This window comes from Diadema antillarum, unplaced genomic scaffold, assembly GCF_040938485.1.
Source record: "Diadema antillarum isolate AM-2024a unplaced genomic scaffold, OU_Dant_1.0 seq00001264_RagTag, whole genome shotgun sequence".
Classification (NCBI taxonomy): domain Eukaryota; kingdom Metazoa; phylum Echinodermata; class Echinoidea; order Diadematoida; family Diadematidae; genus Diadema; species Diadema antillarum.
The window spans coordinates 244,858-266,954 of NW_027272046.1; the positions used below are offsets into that span (position 1 = coordinate 244,858).

Here is a 22,097-nt window from a genome sequence, read left to right on the forward strand (position 1 = left end):
TTGTGCGTACACCTGATCACGGCAATCGCGAATCTTGAGCTGATTACGGTAGGTTTTGCGCTTTTCAAACGTCGTATTTCCGTAAATTTATGGGTGTAAAAATGATTGCCAATCAATTACAGCTCTTTGACTTAGTTATCATCCTTCATGAGTATGTAAGATTACCTCAGCTATACGCAATTTCCCCACAATGATCGATTTGTTGTGTCAACAATAACAGCAAATTGTGGCTGGACGAAGGAACAGCTGATAACGGCAATCGTGAATCTTGAGCTGACGATAGGTTTTGTGCTTTTAAAACTTTGTTTTTCCGTAAATTTATGGGTGTAAAAAATGATTCCAATGAACATAAACAAACAAACAATTTCACGACGTGAATATCTAGTTTTGGCGGACGATTTATTCTAGATTGACAACAAATTACACACCAATTTCCTGAAAAGTGCACACAGTTTGCCTATAGATACGTAAATCCCACTGGGTTGCATACACATGTAGTGACGTCGCAGATTTGGCACTTTTCGTAGCCGCATCGAACTTTTTCCAGTGCTCAAATTTGGTAAAAATAAAGATTCTTATATTCAAAGCAGAGACAACTTTATTGCATGATTTATGTCAGAAATTAATCAAAACAACATTAAATGATGGAAAACAGACAATTTATATAATATTATTTCCTATAAATTTCTTCTTTAAGTCGAAAACTTAACTGTAGATGATTAGCTTCACTCATGAATTCACGACGCGGGTCCACACGCGCACCTAAACTTTAAGTTACAACTTAAGAGCGAATCCCACTCAATGATTACACCGGAAGTGCAGAGTCTTTGCTAGATGACCTTATGCCCAGCTGGAGGTTGACCCGCGGATGCGAACGAGAAGCGAGGGTTACGCTAACTCACAAGCTCTCGTGTTTCTAATCATCGACTATCTTTAAGATTGCTAACTTTCGAGTGCGTCCACACGGTGCTTAACTACAAGCTAATCATCGAGAGTTAAGTTTTCGACCTGTAACCTAAGTTGAGTTGGATATGAACTTGATGTCAGAAACTATAACACTGATGTAAAAAAACACCTTCTCTCATCTATATGAACAACCAAAAGACATCGGTACTCACTTGTCAGCGACCTTCACGTAATTGATGTCGACACCTCGAGGCTTGATGGTGACCTCCGGGGCGAGCGTGGCGGAACGAGTCACGCCGAACGAGGCCTGGTCCGACTGGCCTAAGAAGTTTTCGACCTCCAGGGTGAACACGTATTCTGTGTCGCTAGCGGTCAACAGTTCGCCGTTTACGACGATCTCCGGTTCGCCGTATCCGGAGTTAAGCGCTGGAAATTAATAATGAAGTTAGTACACTATTAATAGTAGAAGAACGAGAAGGACCAGAGTTTGTAGTATAAAAAATTGCAACAAAAGTTCTCACGAGAGTAGAGTTGCTTAATTTTGCTAAGTGGTCCTAAATGAAGCAATGGTAGTAACAACAGTAACTGAAAATAGAATACACCAGTATTTCTTACAATACTCAAAAAGTTATTTTTCCTGTGTACATACAAAGAGGTATGTCAATTAAACTTACAAATGTAGGTACATTTTTGGTTAACAGATAGTTTTAATCTACTGAGTATATCCGAATGCAAATAATATGGTTTTCTAGTGACTGCTCTTGGAAGAAGAAAAAAATGATTCAAAAAAAAATGGTCTTTCAACGTAGTCCAAGGTGCAAAAGTCGGTGTCGTTCGATCTTTGGGAGAAATCACGTCTTCTGCATGTGTCTTTCTGTTTCATGTGTGTATTCTGGGATACACTCATGAGTATAAAATTCTCGATTAGACCTACCCGATATGTAACTGGGACATCAATATTCTAAGGTATACTAAAATAAAAATGTAAATACAAACTATGTTACCAAGTTGTAATATATATCAGTTTTAATATTGTTAAGTTTGGAATTTTTGCGTGAGATGGAGCATTATAGCTATACCATTGATGGTGTCTAAGGCGTCGGTAAGGTTGGACCCGACGTTTCCACTGCTCGAGACCGACCACGTGTAAATCATGTCACGGGCGCCGGATCCAGTGGAACGGCGTCCACTCAGCTCTACGTCGCCACAGCTGGGGATGCTCGCAGAACCCGTGAGGATGGCCTCGGGCACCAGGGCACTGTCCGGGGCGGCGATGCTGACGCTTCCGCTAGCAGCGTACGAGTATTTCTGCTTGAATGCGTACACAGCGTCGTCCTTCAGTGTCAGCGTGTCACCTGGAATCAACGAAATGAACCAATGAAATGAGCCAATGAAATGAATCGATGTAATGAGCCAATGAAATGAATCGATGAAATGAGCCAATGAAATGAGCCAATGAAATGACCCAATAAAATGAACCAATGAAATGAGCCAATGAAATGAACCGATGAAATGAACCGATAAAATGAACCAATGAAATGTACCAATGAAATGAACCAATGAAATGAAAATTATAATGATGTCAAATGGTGAAGCAGATGTAAATAGAAATAGAAAGACACAGAGCCGTAGAAGAGACACAGGGAAGAAATAAAGCTATCAGATAACATAAATATAGCAGCAATAATGATGATGACGATCGTGTTAACAATGTAAATATTGATAATAATAATAATTATAATAGTAATAATGAAAATAATAATGAAAATAATAATAATAATAATGGTTAGAAGAGTATAATGATGATGATAATCATAATGATTCGAACAGTAATGATACTAAATAATTATTGTTAGAATCAATTGCATTATTATTATGACTATAACTATAATTTACTATTATTTTTAGGACAATGATGGATATATGGGGAGAGTGATATTTTGCTGATTTGACAGTGATGATATAACTTGAAGACTTGGGGTTTTTCGTAAATACAAGTCGAACTTAAATTCTTAGATCTACTTAAAATTATGGTAGGCTGTGTCTGACTTCAATAATATTCTAACTTTATATGAGAATTAAAACTTTGGAGACTTTTTTTTTCATGCAGGCATTTATTAACAAATTAAAGGAAGGGATAAAGGGAATTTTTTAATATTTTGACAACAATTTGAAGTAGATTCTGAAAACATTAAATATAACTGAAAAGAGAAACCAGCAGCATCCCATGATTCGAAGTCGATCCTAATTTCTAAGTTCGGCTTAAATTCCTTATGAAACTCACCCCCATCCCCCATGATGAATGAAAAAAATCATATCGACGAGTAGAAGGAGGAAAAAGGGATAGGATTACAAAATGAGGATGAGAGGACGAGGAAAGATGTTTTCGTGATGATAGTGATGATGACGGAGGCAACAAAAAATAATGATGACGCACAGGCCTATCCTATGATCACTCTCAAATTGACGCCTTTTAATCGCCAAACGAGCCAACCCCCTTCTTGTTACGTTGAAATATGTGTGAAAACCAACAAAATAATTATAAAATAAAGGATATTTTCAATCATAACTTCTAGAATATTCATCGTTATGTCTAAAGTGAGATATTGCTGGAAAGATTTAATTTTGCTCTATCTGATAATGGACTTACTTTGAAATGTTTTAATGTTTTTGCAATAAACTCTTGAATACTTTGATCTTACCGATGCCGAGAAGTCCACTGCCGGTTCCGAAGACGACGGCGAGTGACATAGGGCCCCTCCAGAGACACCATGGATCGTTACCTAGGCCGGTAACGCTGTCGAAGACGTCATCGCAGCTTTCGAAGTCCTCGTAGTCGACGGGGGAGTCGAACTCTAACCAGAGAGCAGCTCCTGGAGGTGTGAATTATGAATGTAAACAAAACCATCAGAATGATTATGTGCATTTTATGTGCATCTCAAAAAATACTTGTCAAGTAGAATATTACCACCTTCTGCTGGTGCGCCAGTTCTTCATTAAAATATGCTTATTAATTTTGTTTGGCGATATGTTTGCTTGTTATTCGTAAGGGCGGTCGATAATGATATAGCCGTAAAACATTTTCTCCCCTTTTTATGTTCTCGAGAAGTGGAGGGACTAACCTGTGGATGAAAATTTCGCCGACTCAAGAATCGGAGCACCCCAGTAAGCTGTAAGATTCACACCGCCCCCAAGGAGAGGGGTCTCCCGTTGATGCTGGGGTAACCCAGCGCCCTGTCCGAGTAGAGAGGGAGAATGAAATCCACCGAGAAGTCGCTGTTACTGCCGAAGGAGCCGACGTTGACGTAGACTTCGTCAGCTATACATCGGGGGAGGGGGGGGGGGTTGGCGAAACGAAAACAGGAGAAGGAAGAATAGCAGGGCAAAATGAAAATGTTGACAAGGCTGTAAAATTTGGTGTCATCCACGTATTCATTTTTTAAGTGGAATAAACATATTAGTTAGCGCTTAGAAACATTGTAACAAGTGCTTTAAATGATATTTATTATTATTATTAATTCTGAACTCGGATTGCATCACTAGTTACTCTATGGATAATGAAATACACTTTGAATATTATTCAGGATTCATATCTTGTGAACGTTGATATTCATTACTTAGACAAGAAATTGTGTATGCACTATAGATATACCAACAAATTCGCAGGAAGAATAATCGGAGAAAGAATGGATTCGTGTGACATTATATTTCTCTCTTGGCTGGCTTCTATTTTTCTCTCTACTTACAATCTTCGGGGTAGATCAACAGCGACGGCTTCACATTGTAGTCGGACAGAGAGCGGACATCAGCGAAGGCACCGCTGGGTGCAGTGATTTCAAAGGTTATGGGGATCAGCGAACCGTTCACGAGGGCCTCAGTTGGACTAACACTGGTGTAGCTGAAATCTGGGGGGGGGGGGTGGGAGAAAGAACGAGAGAGGTAGAGTCAATTTCAAAGGGGTTGTATAGTTTTGGTTGAGACCTAACTCCGGGTTTCTAACATTCTTTGGTGAAATAATGAGAAACCTCTTTTACAATGTGAAAGAGCATTTAATTCCAAGAGGAATTCAACGTTTATTTGATGAAAATTGGTTTTGAAATGGCAGAGATATTCAAAACAGGGCATTCCTAATAAAAGGTGAGACCAACCTTTTATTACGATCGCTTTGTTTTACTTTGTTTGTAAATGTCTAAGTCATTCCAAAACCAATTTTCATCAAATAAACATTGAATTCCCCTTAGAATGGTATGCTCTGTACTATTTCATATGTGGGTTCTTGCTATCTTACAAAAAGTTAAAAACCCAAATCCTCACCTCAACCAATATCTTATACCATCCCTTTAAGCCGCTATGTGTGATGTATTGTTGATGATTCTGTATCGAAACTGAAAGAATGGTCCCGGTCGACACCCCACTATATCTTTTCCATCGTGACATTCACTGCCCTTTAACTAGGCAATACTGTCTGAACATTATTATTACAACTTCCCCAATTCAATTTTACACATGTATGTAAAAGGCTTCAAAAAAGTTTTAAAAGAAATATTACAAGAATATTTATGAATTCATTTTAATTTCTGGCTATATCATGCAGCATCACTTCAGATAATGAACTTTGTTGTAATATATTAATTATTTAGATTATTAAGTCTTAATTTTTTTTTGATATAACAATTATCAGTAGATTTATGTGTCATGTTGTGTATCTATATTTATTTATTTTTTTTTTTTGGCACGAAGTTGCTGAAAATTAGCCTCTGGCTGATGTCAATTTCATGAATAGGCCCAGATGAAATGAATTGAAATTGATCGAGTCAGTTCTTACTGAAAAATTAACTAGCACATCAAGCGTGATTTATACTGCATTGCACTTTACGCTATACTAAGTATATACGTTCACGCGCATCGAGCGATGGAATCATTCACATAACAGAAATAATTTAGTGATATCATATAGCACATAACCATTTTCTCCATTGTAACTTACCTTCGTACACGTAGATGTTCTGAACAAACTCCGACAGCGCGTCGCTGTTGCGTCGGATGGCCAGCTGATACTCTCCTGTGAGAAAACGAAAGCAAGCAAATAAGGAAAGTGAAATAATAATGAGTAATAATAATAATAATAATAATAATAATGATAATAACAATAAAGGACATTTATACTGCGCAGCTAATATAATAATATACTCCCCTGCGCATTACGAAATAACATACATACAAGAAATTCAAACAGAAAATACATTACTTCAAGAGATGACTTTTTAACCTTTAAAAAAATAATATTATGGCATTAAATTATTTCAGTACAATCCATTACAACATAGTTACAATAAAATGATTCCAATCATAAACACGGACCGAATGTCATCGATTCAAAATTCAGGCTGCAAAATAACTCACGAGTTCGACGTCAAAATTTTAAGCAGGATGGGACATACCATCTCATGAACTTATCAATTTTCAATTCCATTTATGATTTTATTTCCATTAGCATTGCTACATATTGATTCATCTTTAATCACAATAATTGGAATAACTGAAAGCTTCAACTGCACGCTTGTTTCAAGTGGCGTTCGGTACCTTTCTCAATTCTTAGACATTGGAGGCACTGACTTTTTCAAAGACTAGACAGGACAAAATAAAACAAAAAGTAAGCAAGTAAGCAAACAAACAAACAAACAAGCAAACAAACATGCGATCACAAGCTGGACAACCTACCGGGACTAAGGGCCGGAGTCGTGCAGGTCAGCTCGAAGTAGCTAATGCGGTCGTCGATGTCTTCCTCGACCTCGTTGCTGATGGAGTTGATGAAGACACAGGCCAGAGTGGAACCGCTGGAGAAGCCAGCTCCTCTGACGTAGATCTATACGATGGGACAGAAGGATGCGATTTTATCATCTACATCCGGGCTCTTATGCGTGATCGTCACACGAATTAGGATATTATATGATATGATATGATATGATATGATATGATATGATATGATATGATATGATATTATATTATGTTATATTACATTATATTATATTACTTTATATTATTATTCATTGTTATTGTTACCCACATTGACATAGAAACAGGACAATGCCAGCAATAGGTAACTTTAAGACAAGTCAACATGTGGAATAAGACTCGACACTACTTAACACCGTGGCGGCTCAGTTTTCGAAATCGTTAATGACGTTCAACGCAAGAAAATACAAAAATTCAGCATACAAAGATGTAAGCTCGAACAATACGCTCATACGATGTAAATAACCCTGCACTTGATGCGACACATCGAAAGTCAATAATCATAGCTGATATTTCACACGGTGCGAAATATGACGCCATCTTTGATGCGATCAAGCATTAACCTGAACTCCACCAATCAGCTGACATGGTGCTACCTAGAGTTTCACCCAATCAGCTTCATACCTGAGTGGCCTTGTCAGGAACGATGTTGGGTGTGATGCTCAGCACTCCCACACAATCGGATCCATCCCCGCCGCATGTCCCGCAGGCATCATACTCCAGACCGCTGTCGGAGGGAGGTGACATAGTCATATAAAATTGGTATCGCTTATTTTTCATCGGCTTTTTCTTTTGTCTTTTAAAGAGAGGATTCTATCATGGTGGTTTTTTTTTTTAATTTCCCTTAAAGTATGGAACAAAACACACTTTTCTCTAAATAGAACACACAACAGGCATATTTTGATGAAATTGAACGCAAAGAGAGCGTTGCCTCGCATAGTAAGGCGGTGAAAGCAAATCACTTTAAAAAATTAAGGGTAACTAAGAGACATGTGAATTAGGACTTGCCAATGACCCGATAGCCATTTTCATTTGATTTTTTTTTAGCTATTTCTGAGAAAAAAAAAATGCGTTACTTGAAGAAAGAGTCAATGGGAGGAAGGGAAGACAGTGAAGTTAATATTTTATCTCGTATTTCAGAAAAAAAAAAGATAGAACCGACACATTAAGAAAAGGGACATGCACTTTCATGATGATGTCGAATTCCGCGCAATTAGAGCTAAGCTAGAAAAAACAGAGGGGGGCAAAATATCATGATAGTTAACCGGCGGAGCAGTACGCCTCACCATTGTGCAATGTCATCGGTATGGAGTGAGAAATAGAGATAACTAGATAGATAGATAGATAGATAGATAGATAGATAGATAGATAGATAGATAGATATGGGGGAGAAATAACGACTTTCGTGGCATACCTGTTTGCCACGCCATCACAACCCTCACAGGACGTCTCGTCGGCTTCGGGATCGCTCTCACACTGGTCGCAGACGTTCTTGCCGTAGTCCTCGTCCCGACCCGTACTGCCTCCGTAGCACTCTCCGCATTCGTTTTCGTCGGCTCGCGGGAAACCTGCCATAGCAGACGACAGACAGGGGGAAAGTGTACGATGGATTAAAACACACTGCAAATTCAATTATTTTTTTTTTCTATTCATTTTCTTCTTCCATAGAACATAAAAGAAAAGTAAAATCACAAATGATCTTTGACTTGAGTACCTACAAGTTCATTGCACCATTAAAATTAAAGGTAATTATAAATTAACAGCATTATACATAGTTACAGATCAACCTTCTTGCATGTTACATTTTCTATGCTCTGAGGAAAGACAAAAAAAAATGAGGAGTCCACGAAAACACATACACACACACACACATACACACATACACACACACACACAAACGGAGCTTATACATTGCGGACAACTGATACAATCGACTCAAAATCTTACAAAATAAGAAATAATGATGTCATGATGAACAAGACAGACATAACATGACAGACAGGACAGAAAAAAAGACACGATCTTAAAAAAACAACAACTTAATAATACAAAATCACAAGAACACAACATGACATAACATGACTGTATAATTTCAGCGTCGTCAATGATATACTCCCGATGTCTCCATTGGAAGTCTTATATCTTCTCATACGGGGTTAGGGATAAACTCACGTGCTTTGCGTTTTATGACTTTTCACATAAATTTGTTACTTTTATCATTGGCTGGTTGGTTACTGGCGTATTTTGCCCTGTGAAATTTGATAACTAAATATCGTAGAGTTAGACATAATCTATTTCATTTTTTATTCCAGTATTCAATCATCGGCATTGTCATCTTTCATCCCTGAGATAAAGCTCCGGAGAAAATTCCGTCTCGGAAATAAATCTGCGTGCCATAGCTTTCAATACGCATCTCTCGCAAACGTATCGAGTAAATACGCCCATCAATTTTTATAGCGTGAGTCTGTAACACTCATTTTGTTTGTCGCACTTAACAATCTATAAATACTAGTACTGACATGACATAATGAGATATAAATGAGGAATGGGTGCGAGTGGAGGCCATTGGTGATGCTGATTTTGATGTCGAGGAGTTGGGACCCGGAATCGATACTTACATCACCTCCGACGGCGGGAGAACAAACAACTCGGTGCCGATGCTCCCCCTAAGGGATTCAATACGTGACAAACTTCGATATAAATATCGATTTTTGGAAGACTTCAACAACTTCTTCTGGCCCCCCCCCCAATCTCCTCCTTGCACCATCAAATCAAGCAGGAGAGGGCAAACTACAGACATCGTGGTCAATTAAGTCTTTTTGACCATTTGCAACCTGGTTGTACACAATAGCATAGGGCAGTCTAGATGGTAACCGTGAGAGGGTTGACCGTGCTAAGTCATCTCCTGGTTGTTATATAAGTGAGGGTAATGCCATCCCTGGGAGGGTGTACGAAAATAAATCTCTTTTGTCATCTCAATCACTATCACTTGGATGACGGGGCGAGGTGACACCGTCATCTTCTTTGAAAAAAAAAAGTAGCTCTCTTCATCCTCTCCCATTCTCATTCCGCAGACTTTTTATTACAGCATGGTATTTTGCCCTAAAGTTGCGCAACTCAAGTAATATCTTTGTTATTTTTATGATAAGATGCCATCTGAATTCTTTTTTTTTTTCTGGTAAGACATGAAAACTCTGTCTGTTTTAACTTCTTTCAGTGGTTCTTGTTTTAAGATAAAATCGTACATTAATGAATCCGTTATTTCTAAGATGTTGCTTCAGTCATAGAGCACAGAACGTAAAAGTAAATATGTGAAAATGATAATAAAATGTGATTTAATGGAGAAAGTGAAAATGCCTGAAGCTTCGTCGCGTCACGTTATGACCAAGGTTACACATTATGTAGCTATACAAACTCTCTATAAATCTGTTAACCTTACTACTGGTGCTCAAAAGTGCCTGAATCAGTTCACATTTGTCATCCATTTTGTCTACTTGTTTGTTTCACACTTCGACAGACAGCTAATGCTAACAAGGTTTCATCACATGGATCTCCATTAACCCCCATTTCTAAAATTGTAACATTTTGTGATTTCTTTTCTACCTTCAGAAAGATATGTGAAGTAAGAATAATAATCACACTCGTCAATTTCGGAGGAGGACTGCGCTTATGAAATGATACGGATAGTAACAAAACATGTGAAAATAGAGTTACGACTGAATAACGCGATAACTTTTTTTTTCCATTATCGTCTTATCCAACCTTTACAACGAACTTCAACATAAACAAGATTTCGACAATCACCGCTCAGAGTCATAGTTTAAATTACAGATACCCCTTTAACCATGAATTTCAACACACACACACACAAAAAAAAATCAACAATCACATGTCAGCGTCTATGTGATATCAGCGTGTCGGCACAATTTAAATAAAAATGTGGTTTTGAGATATTATATAGTGTAATCATGCTATGATAACGCAAACAGCATAGGTTCACACTGAGTTTAACCCATAGATCATGTCAACAGTTACTCGCTGTAAACAAACACTCTTACTGATGAACTGTAGAATTAAAAAAAAAAGATATTGCAGCTTTCCAATAACCATTGCTAATGTATAGGGGCCGTCGACACTAGTCCCAGTGAACGGAATTTATAAATTTGGGAGAGTTTGCTGAGTTCAAAAGACCAGTTTCCTTTGGCTGCTCAAAATGATATGTCTTTTCAACAAACGTAATTACCAACAATTCAAAAATCATCTCATAGCCAACTCTAAAAACTGAGGATGGTTTGCACCTTATAGTCCAGAAGTTTAATGGAAGAGCTGCATTCCAGTCGAAGAAATTGATCGCTCCTCATTTACATTTCAATTCACCGCCGGGGAAACCTCTTGAGACTAGCAACACCAGACAAAGACCTGTGACGTGCGAGCTTCGATTTCTGGTCCCGTCTTCTTCTTCTCCCAAAAGTTCCGCATCGATCTTGCTTCACTGGGCCCACTTTGTTACATATGTCGTTCTGCCATTGCCCATTTGACAAATGATATCAAAATGACGAGACCCAAGTAGGCCTATACAGATATGTCATTACACATTAACTTTCGTTTAGTCAATGTTATGGGTGCCTCTCATCATTAACGGCAGGGTATGGATTATCGAGATTGTGTTTCTCTTACTTTTATTTTGCCTGGAATGCAGTGACATATAAGTGATATTTCTTGTTTTGATTTTTTTTTTTTTGGGGGGGGGGGAGGGGGGTCAGGTGAGTGTCAGGATACTAGCCTTTGGATCCTGTCGTGGCATTAGAATTGCATTCAATTCAATTATAATCATATTTTCAACAATAAAAGTAATTACATAATACAAAGTGATACATTTGTCAATTCTAACTGTTAAAAAATTGAAGGAAGGACATATCATTAAGAAGGTAAGAATGAAACTGGAAGACATTTTTAAATGTTTGTAGTGCCTTCGTGCATTGTTCGACACATGAAAATAGAACAGAATTGATTGCTTGCAAACAAAAAAAAATCAAAAAAATGAACCAAACACCAAACCAAATCAAGCAAAAACCACTAATAGTAGCATCAACAATTTCCCCAAACTCTGCATTTGTCGACCAACATCAAAACACCACCATTGCAATGATTGTGAAGACGACTATCATTAGTGGAGATATTATTGTTTAAGCGTGTCAGAATTTCATTCACATACCTTGCGACCATATTCCTACAAACCACGGCTACTCTGGCACGGTTATTGATTTTAGATAAGAGATAAATAATCTCACGATAATTTCACTATATAATTTTCAATATATACACGCAAATGGGAGAATAAAAAGAGACAAAGAAAGAGTGAATCTTTTTATTGAAGAAAGGAGGAGAAAGGGGACAGAGCAGAGTATGGAGAGTGTATGCAAGCACGGAAAGAGTATTGATTGAGTTTGAAAATTGGAACAATGGGAGGGATAGGGTACGTCGGAGGGGATCTAGAGTGTCACGCAAACTAGAGCGGTATTGATATGATGATGGGGCAAAGCACCACCATCCTTCCCCTCCAAGTCTTGGCACCCATGTCTTAAGGAGCTAGTTATTGACGAGGCTATATGGAATGATTATCAAGGGAAGCGAAGTATAGAGAACAGAAGATCTCAGGCGATCGATGGATGAATGCCTGATGAAAGCAAGTGTTGGGACTCTTGAGTTGACGCTTTGTACCCTCATTGCTCATGCGTACCAAGAGCTTTACATCGTTGCAGACCCGGTCTTTTCTTGCAACTGTTTTCTTCACTATTGTTACTCCGGACCCTTCATCATCAAGCACTTACCAGTATTCCATAAACAAATAAACTCTGATCATCCGTCAGTAGTTTTCTAACATGTCTTCATATTCTCCTGCAAAATGATGCAGACTTTAAAGTTCATCTTAAAAAAAAAAAAACACCTCGTGTTGCTTTTGGCGGAGAAGTCTGAAAACTGATGAGTGAGACTAGACTTCCAGCATTGTCTGGTGTAGACAGGTGGTTGTCTGCAAAAACCAATATCCGGATTTTTAAATGAGCATTTTGCTAAGTGTTCGATCATCTGAATTGGGAGTGTATAAACGGATATTTCCGTGGGTAACATGTGTTGTCGGGATTTGTTTGTTTGTTTAAACCAAGGGCTGTGCATGTTGAAATAATTCCCAACTTAAGTTCCAAAAATCGTCCTCCATTGCATAAGTTCGATCCGCGGAGGTAGAAGAACTCCTAGCAAACCATTCCACAATAAGCACTGAAATGATATCTCAATGTTTAGCTCTGAACAACTCTTCCTATACACAAAGGCAAAGAGATGATCACTCAATAAAACTGCAGTTATTAGTTTGTTTGTTTGTTTGTTTGCCTTTTAGTCACCTTTTAAGATGAAATGTAGCTAATCGTATGATATAAATGTGCGTTTTCCAGATGAGGACACCTATTCTTTAGGTCAACCAAAATTAATCCCACAAAAAACATGAATATTTCGTCAAGTGTTGGAGAAACACAACACAAGTCGTTGTCTCTCAGCACAGGGATGCCAAATTTCACGGTATAGATGTGCACGCCCTGCAGGGCCTATGACTTTATGCAGAAAATACGCTGCAAATGTAACGCAAGGTTCACTCATTCCATCGGAAGCTTTGAGGTCGTGTCCAGTTTTTAGCTACCTTACTCTCTCTAATTCACTAAAAACATATTAACGAGACAAGCGCAACTCTTCGACGAAAAACATTTGCAATATCAACTAGACAGAAACCCTGCATACGATAGCAAAGGCACCAGAAACAGAAGAAGGAAAGGACAGGACAACAAACACAACAAGATTTGATGACGTTATTTGTTTTTTCCATCAATGTTTGAGTATCTACAGTTCAATGAATAGTGCCTCTGGGTTGTAGATATATTGTTAACTTTCCTTTTACTTTAAGATATAGTTACTTATTATAATGACGATGCCCTTATTAACGGCATTACAGTTAATAGTCAAAATGATTTTAATAGCTGAATATGAATAGATTCTGGATGAAATTTAGTTACATATTACGTGTCGAGTGATGCTAGCCCTGCATTTCGTTGACCACTCTTTTCCACTGTTACACATACTTCTTCATCAACCTTGCAAAATATGCATTTCTGTTCTAGACTTTTCTGCTTAATTGCACATAAATTTTACTATAAACTTCATTTGGCACACTACATTATGCATTTCTTCCGAATTGAATGAACAATATGATTACTGTAATGTATGCATTGCATTGATTTTGTTCAGATCACCCTTTTGTGAAATGAAAATGAATGATAATTGAATTGAATTGAACTGATTAGCAGCAATGTCTCGAAACCGGGTAAATTTTCATTCATGAAATTTCTTTTGATTACCTGTCTATAGTATAATTAAAAACAAATTCACATTAAAAAAAAATCATTTATCTCTTATTCATTTGTCAATTGAAATGATATACTTGGGGTTATGCCTCTTTGGCCTCAAGTTATATGTTCGGCAAGAAACTACCCAGCTACTGTTAAAAATCAAAAGAGTAAAGTGAATTAAAAAGTATTACTGTGTATGCCCTACCAGATTCAAAAAGTTTAATCTCAATGTTTGTTCACTTCCTTAAAAACAAAACAAAACAAAACAAAAAAAAAACCTTCCTCATTTCTCTTAGATTTGACAGGCTGTCAATGGATTAACAAACCTTTCGTCACCCTGCCATAGATTGTGTCCTTAGACCAGCTTTCAATGCTAGTATTGGTGTGATATGACCAGTTCGTCTCACCTCCCCTGGATATGACGCACACATCTGACTACATAATTATTTAAATTTTGATTCGATTACGAAACTCGTCCCTTTAACCGACTTTGCCCGAAATTTTACAATCTCTCACCGTGTGACTCTTATATTGAATGAAAGCTGTGAAGTGGAGTAGTAATTCTCATATTTAATCTACATAATCGAGTGGATGGTCACATTGAGCACGGCCGGTATATACGTTGTTGGAAATTAGTTTTTGAAATAACTGAACAACAACAACGACAACGACAACAACAACAACAAGAACAAAGAAACAAACTGACAAACGAGCAACTACGAAACAGACTTTCGCTTACCTGGGGTGACACACGTGCTAGAACAGTCCTTGTATTTGCTGCCTCCCGTGTAGCTAACATCGGAGTACGGCTCACAGAAGCCGCAGGTATCCTCGACCCAGTCGCCGTCACAGAGCCCCCTGCAGTCCAGGCGGTCATCGTTGTGATCCTCCGCTAGGCCGGAATCTCCACCTGATGTGGCAAGCAAAAGGTTGCATATGTTTATTCTAGAAAGAAACTAAATCTCGGGTATGCATTTATGATATTTTCTTGAAATGTATTGTCAATGGTAATGGAAGTAATTGTAACTGAATAAATCATAGTGTTCACATATCCTTTATCATCCATAACACTTCGTTTTATTTTTATTGTCATCAAAACATGTTCAGTTCGAAAAAATGGACGGGAAGAAAATCCAAAAGATCTTCAAGTGGAAATCAATACCAGTCAAAAGTTAGACTGGAAAGAAGGAGTAAGATGTTATAAACACAACCGTAAATAAGAATTGATCAAAACCATATGAAAATTAGGGAAATCATTAAATTGTGTTTTTTCAGTTAAAAAAAAAAAACCGGTTCTTGAACAGTCAATACGAATTTGAAAGTAACTGAGTTGATGCTGCCATCACCTCACAATTTTCCAATGACCATGTACATTTATCTGCACTAAAAATATAAAGCACAATGTTATGTCTGGCTAATTGATTTTAGAAACGATGATCCGTCAGATAATCAGAAATCTGAAATGAAAACCTTCGAATTTCAAGTATTTTGTTCAAAAACCATCTGCAAGTTACAAGTGGGTGGCATCATCAACTCACTCATTTGCATATTCATGTTGACTGTTCAAAAAGTAGTTTGTGCACATCAGCGAAACTTTCAAGCCATTTCATAGCTTCTTTAATCTTTATCCGATATTGATCAAGTATTATCACAGTTGTGCTCATTGAATTTCAACCCTTTCTTATCAGACTAACATTTAACTTGTCTGGAATTTTCCTTTAAGGAGACGAGTACAATGAAGGCGAGGATAATCTTAGAAGGAAAATTGAAAGAAGGAAGAAGAAAAGTCTTATTAACTGTTTTTATCAGAAAGTAGCAGTAATAGCAGCAGTAAATGATGTAGAAATGATATGTATAAAACGATAGTAGCAGTGCCTAAAAAATCAACGAAACGCAGGAACTCACCCACACATTCGCCACAGCGGTCATAGAACGCTGTCGCGTTGCAGGATCCAGAGCAGTCCCACACCTCCACGTAATCGGGAGCCTTTCGGCAGTTCCCACAGCGATCGGCCCCGAAGTCATCGTCTCTGTATGTTCGGCCGCCCACGCACTCGAAACAGTAGTTGATGTAGGCCGACCCGCCACATTCACCTGCGCAATCGTACTCGGCATCGCCCAGACAGACGCCGGCACAGTCTTCCTCGGCGTCGCCGTTACATTCGCCGGCACAGTCGATTATACCCTTGCACTCCTCTACAAGGAGAAACGGGGGGGGGGGGGGGGGGGGGGAGGGGGGGGGGGGGGGGGGGGGGGGTGGACAGACAAAATATACATGTATAAGTGGGGAGTGAGAGCAGGCTGGTATGACTTAATGATATAGAGATAGCTGAAATGATACGTGTAAACTCTTTCAATTTGCTGCAAACGATCACCTAGCAGACTGTGATGCGGTCGTTTTCACACAGCGACAGAGACGAAGTTTTCTTGAGGCCATATCGCAGTGAAATGACCCTACACAGATTTCGAATGAATATAACAGCGTAGATGATGTTAATAGGGCATTAGATACTAAGTGTATTTAAGTTCATACTGTGAGTGACACAACCAATAGCTTAGAGAGAACACTATTAACAGAATAGATATGGATCCCTGCAATGTCGTGCAGCAAAGTAAATGTGAACGATTGCAAACACACACTCATAATAAAAACAAAACAACAAAGAGATTGGTTGGTAGCTGAAATTGAGAGAATTCATGAATGTTCTGAGGGTTGGGGGGGGGGAAGGCTTGGAAGAAAGTAAATCCGAATAATTCCATATAGGGCTGATGGTCTGCAGAATCAGTCAATTGGTGACTTATGAAATTGATAAATGATAATATGCATTTCTCATAGAAATGATGATTCCGATGTTTAAAGCACAGATTGTGATAATGATTTATATGAACACGGAATATGCATGAGATATGTAATGACATGCACATAGGGTGACTGGCTACTTATTTTGCATTTCGGGTGACAGAGATGCTAAAGACTGTAATGTAAATGTGTCTTGGTTGTCATTTCTTTGAGATGCATCATCGCTTTTAGTTTTTAAATCAAGACACGATGTCACGACCATGTTGCTAAATCACCTAAACACAGCAGATTCTGTATATCATGTTATTGACAGTGAATATAATGAATATCAAGGAAGTGTTACTTACTGTAATTCTCATAATATGGTATTTTCTTGCATGTTTTGATGAGGGAATTATTTATATTATAATCATGATATAGTGATATTAGGCAGGCTCTCGGGATGGGAAAGGCGTAACTGTATTGATCGGACGATTCACCAAGCCTATTTATATTCTTCTTTCTTCGGACGTTGCTTTTAATTTCGAGATTATAGTGCCCAGTGCTTGAATGAATAAAAGGGGAAAGGCACTTCTGAGAAGCAATTTACGTGTAAAAAGTGTAGAGTTTCAACCAATTAGGGCTTTGTTGCATTGAAAATATAAATAAATTATTCAAGTGAACTGCGTCTTGACTTACCGACAACCTCATTTGTGACAGCCTGTACCAATTCGGTGCACAGCTCTTGTTTGCCGTCAAATCCGATGAACTCGAAAATTTCGTCGACATCTATGTCATCGCCGGCGATGTCGATAATAACATCGATCGTTTTCTCACATCTGTTGACGTTCTCTAAGATTTCGACCATGCTTTCGTACATTGTCTCGAGCCACTCGTCGACGGCGTCGTCTTCAGCAGCATTGACCATGCCCTGGCATATCCTCGTCAAACTTCCCTCGCCTGTCAGCACTCCAAAGATGGAGTCGAGGATATCAAGGGTATCGGTGGTTATAAATTGCGGGGCATCTGCCGTCTCAGCGTACTCCTCGGGCAACGAGGACCAAGAAATGTCTTGTCCATACTCCCACCACCACTCCATGGAATCAAGGAAATCACGAACTTGATCAATTTCAGAGCAGAAGTCAAGGCCGTACTTATCAAGTATGTACTCCATGATCTCTACGAAGAGAAGTTTCGGATACTCAAGGACACTCATCCCAGATGTCAGTATATCTTTGACTGTGCTCCCTACTGCTCTACATATGCCCTCCGGATCTGGATCCTCAAAATCTTCAATATCAAGATCCAAGCCAAGGACATCGAGAACGTGCGATATCATTTCTTCATCGTCAAAGGGTCGGAGTGAACTTGGGTAATCCGGCCCATAGAAAGCTGGCACCATACCTTCTTCGCAGTGTTCAACCCATTCAACCCCTTCCATATCTGAAGTGAAAGCATTGCAAATAGCTTCCATTTTCCGACCCGAACCAGACACGCGGATTACATACTCGGACATGGCATCACACCAGATTGTTGCCGCACTAATGAGGCTGTCTGCATTGTACATCTTGGCAGCAAGTTTGGTGGCAGTGCTGAAAGACACGAGAGGAGCTATCATTCCCGACTCCGCACCAGCCTGCTCAGCGATGTACTGCCACAAATCGTCTCTCTCGCTGTAACTACTGAAATCAGGCAGGCTAATGGGATCCACATCGATATCATCTGCACTGAATGTATCGTATAAAAAGTTACATAGGGCATTTGTCGTAGAATAACCGGTATAGGCCTCGAGGGGTTCGGCTAAGACATTGTCGACTAGATGGTTGACGAATGCTCTACAGTCGCTCTTTGTGTTGGTCAATTTGATTATCTCGTCAGTAACTGATTCCAGTTTTGTTATGAGCTCCTCCTCCATCGACTCATCGACTCCCAAGAAAATCATGTCTGTGCACATTTCTTGTTCGTTGTTATACCCACCAAGGTGTTGGTAAATCTGAGAGAGGGCATTCTCCAATGACGACTTTTCCGGCAGTTGGTAGTTCCAGTAGGAGCTGGAAATATCCCAGGAGTATGACGGCGACGATGACCAACTCGAGGACCAAGAAGTAGGCCAAATATGCCTCCAATCAGCATATTGCCAGCATGCCGAGGAGTACAACCATCCGCCACCGTAATACACCAATCCAGCTATCATATCCCTTACTTTATTATGGAGCCCATCGGTGTCGAGATTGGTCAAATTTGCTGCCGACGCGCACAACTCGTAAGGTCCTTCGGTGTCCAGACCTACAGATCCTGCTACTGCTTCGGGGATACCATCAAAGAAAATTTCCTCCATATAGGCGTCCCAGTCTCCCCAATCGTCCCAGTCGTCCCAGTCATCTTCTCCTGTTGCGTCATAACACAGCCGGAGAAAAGACAAATACTCCTCATTCTGCACAGCTTCACACATGCTCGTGCCTGTCTCGTCGAAGAAGACCTCTGGCACCGTGTCGCACAAGACTAGAAATCCATCCCGAAATGAATCGGCTTGGTAAATTCGGCCTATGATTTGGATCCAGATATCTAAGGGAGCAGCGAAAGCGAGATCATCAATGAATTTCCATTCACTGTCGCCGTAAGATGACCACCATGACGACCAGGAAAATGATTCCGAGAAAGTTGATGGAAAATTGATGGACCAGTCAGTTCCCGTCGTGAAAGCACTTGAAACACCAGCGCAAATGTCAGAGGCGTTTAAGCGGGCAAAGCTCATAACGGCATTGATCAGGTCTGGTTCTTCATCCTCAATAGCTGTCAGCATGTCATCGCAGTATGAGCTGGATGTTACTATATTTATCATGTTAGATTTGATCGTTTCTACTATCTCGTCAATACTGCTACGATCACCTCCCTTTTCTTCACCGGCTGCTGAAACTACAGCAGAACAGAAATCATCTGGTGTGTCGTAATCACCAAGAACTCTAGAGATAACAAGCATCACCTCAAAACTATCGAAATGGGGAAATTCAAAACCACTGGAACCCCAACCGCTGCTCCAACTGTCACTCCAGCTGTCACTTGAAAAACTTGGGTCCCAGCTGTCGCTGCTGCTTGAAGAACTTGAGATCGAGCTATAGCTGCTCCAAGAACTTGACTTCCAGCTGTCGCTGCTGCTTGAAAAACTTGGGTCCCAGCTGTCGCTGCTGCTTGAAGAACTTGAGATCGAGAGCTATAGCTGCTCCAAGAACTTGACTTCGAGCTGTCGCTGCTGCTTGAAGAACTTGGGTTCGAGCTGTCACTGCTGCTTGAAGAACTTGAGATCGAGCTGTCGCTGCTGCTTGAAGAACTTGAGATCGAGCTGTCGCTGCTGCTTGAAGAACTTGAGATCGAGCTGTCGCTGCTGCTTGAAGAACTTGAGATCGAGCTGTCGCTGCTGCTTGAAGAACTTGAGATCGAGCTGTCGCTGCTGCTTGAAGAACTTGAGATCGAGCTGTCGCTGCTGCTTGAAGAACTTGAGATCGAGCTGTCGCTGCTGCTTGAAGAACTTGAGATCGAGCTGTCGCTGCTGCTTGAAGAACTTGAGTCCCAGCTGTCGCTGCTGCTTGAAGAACTTGAGATCGAGCTATAGCTGCTGCTTGAAGAACTTGGGTTCCAGCTGTCGCTGCTGCTAGATCTACTTGAAGAACTTGGGTTCCAGCTAAAGCTGCCGCTTGAAAAACTTGCAGAAAACCAACTAGATGTAGAGTTCCATTCCGGAGCTCTGCAGCCATTAACACCTTCGGAAACCAACATGGTCGCAATTGCCTGAGCATATCTGTCGACGATATCGCTCACAGAACTGGAATCGTACTGCATAGTGCCGGTTATCCCGCGACACAGCGAAGCATGACTGTTCGGAAATAGGGATGTAATCGTTTCGTCAATGAATTGGCCGACTACATCTTCGAAGCCTTCGCCTTCTTCATCGCCCCACCACCAGTCAGACGATCCCCACCACCAGTCACTCGACCCCCACCACTGATCAGATGATAGGAACCACCATTCAGACCATCCTCCGTAATGATCGGAAGTGTCCGACCACCAGTCAGATGACCACGACCAAGACGACCACCATGTGTATGATGAGTAATAGTAACTACTTTCTCCGCTGTAATACGAATCATCATCACCCCCTTCAACCAGAGACATTATCTCGCCACACAGTTCATCGAAGTCAGCATTGTCCGGTTCGTTGACCAGAGTGTCGCACACGAATGACTGCATGTCCTCACCCAGCAACTCAAGAATCAAGTCGTCGAAATTGTCGCACACGGTTTGGATAGCTTCGGGAACGGTGTCGGCGTTGAGTATCTGTCCTAAAATGTCCAACATCTCTCTGATATCAAATGGGAGCTCACCATATGAAGAATATGAATCATAGGAACACGAACTCCACCACCATGACCAAGAGGACCCCCATCCCCAGGACGACGAAAATCCCCATTCTGACGACCAGTGCCAAAAAGAGGGCCATTCAAAGCTCGACGGCCATTCCCAGCTCGACGGGAAGAAGGAAAAGTCCCACGAAAACGACGGCCAGGTCGACGGAAACTCGAAACTCGAAGGGAAGTCGAAGTTGGATGGAAAGTCGAAGTTGGAGGGAAAGTCGAAGGCTTCTGCCATGCCTATTCCCATCACGAGGAACAGCAGGAGTAGCCCGCAGCGCACTCCAGGAGCCATTTTGGCGTTTCTACATCCGCTTAAAACAAGCTAGATGGAATATGATAGTAGTTCCTACTATAATGCTGTAGTTTAACGGCACTCGATGATAACATTCTACAGACGTCGACCAATTTCGCCGACTTCTGTTAGAATGGCGTACAGTGATAAGCTCCGTAAAGCACTTGGACCAGATCGATATTGGTACCTTGGTACGAAAGTCTTTGAGTGCTTGGTGCGCATACCCCGTAGAGCCTTAGTCCGTATTGATTAGAAGACCGAAAATCGATATGTTTCAAGACTGTTTCTTAGGTTCCTATAGGTGACGAGAACAGCACAGTGAGAGTTAAAGAATAAAAGAAGCTCACCCTCTTTTATTCTCTTTCTCACTCCATCTCTCTTTCTTTCACGTAATCTGCAGTCTGTCTGAGTTGGTGGAGAGTTCTGTAGCGCGGCATACATGATTATGTAGACACATGCGTGTGTATTAAACAAAAATCAAAACATCCCTTCAGTTTGATTCAACCCATTCAATTCATTTC

General features: G+C 40.1%; 1 pseudogene; it reads right to left on the reverse strand.

Moving 5' to 3' along the window:
• The window catches only part of LOC139745408 (uncharacterized), a 37,591-nt pseudogene extending 16,015 nt beyond the window's left edge, over positions 1-21,576 (reverse strand).
• Positions 21,577-22,097: the final 521 nt, after the last annotated feature.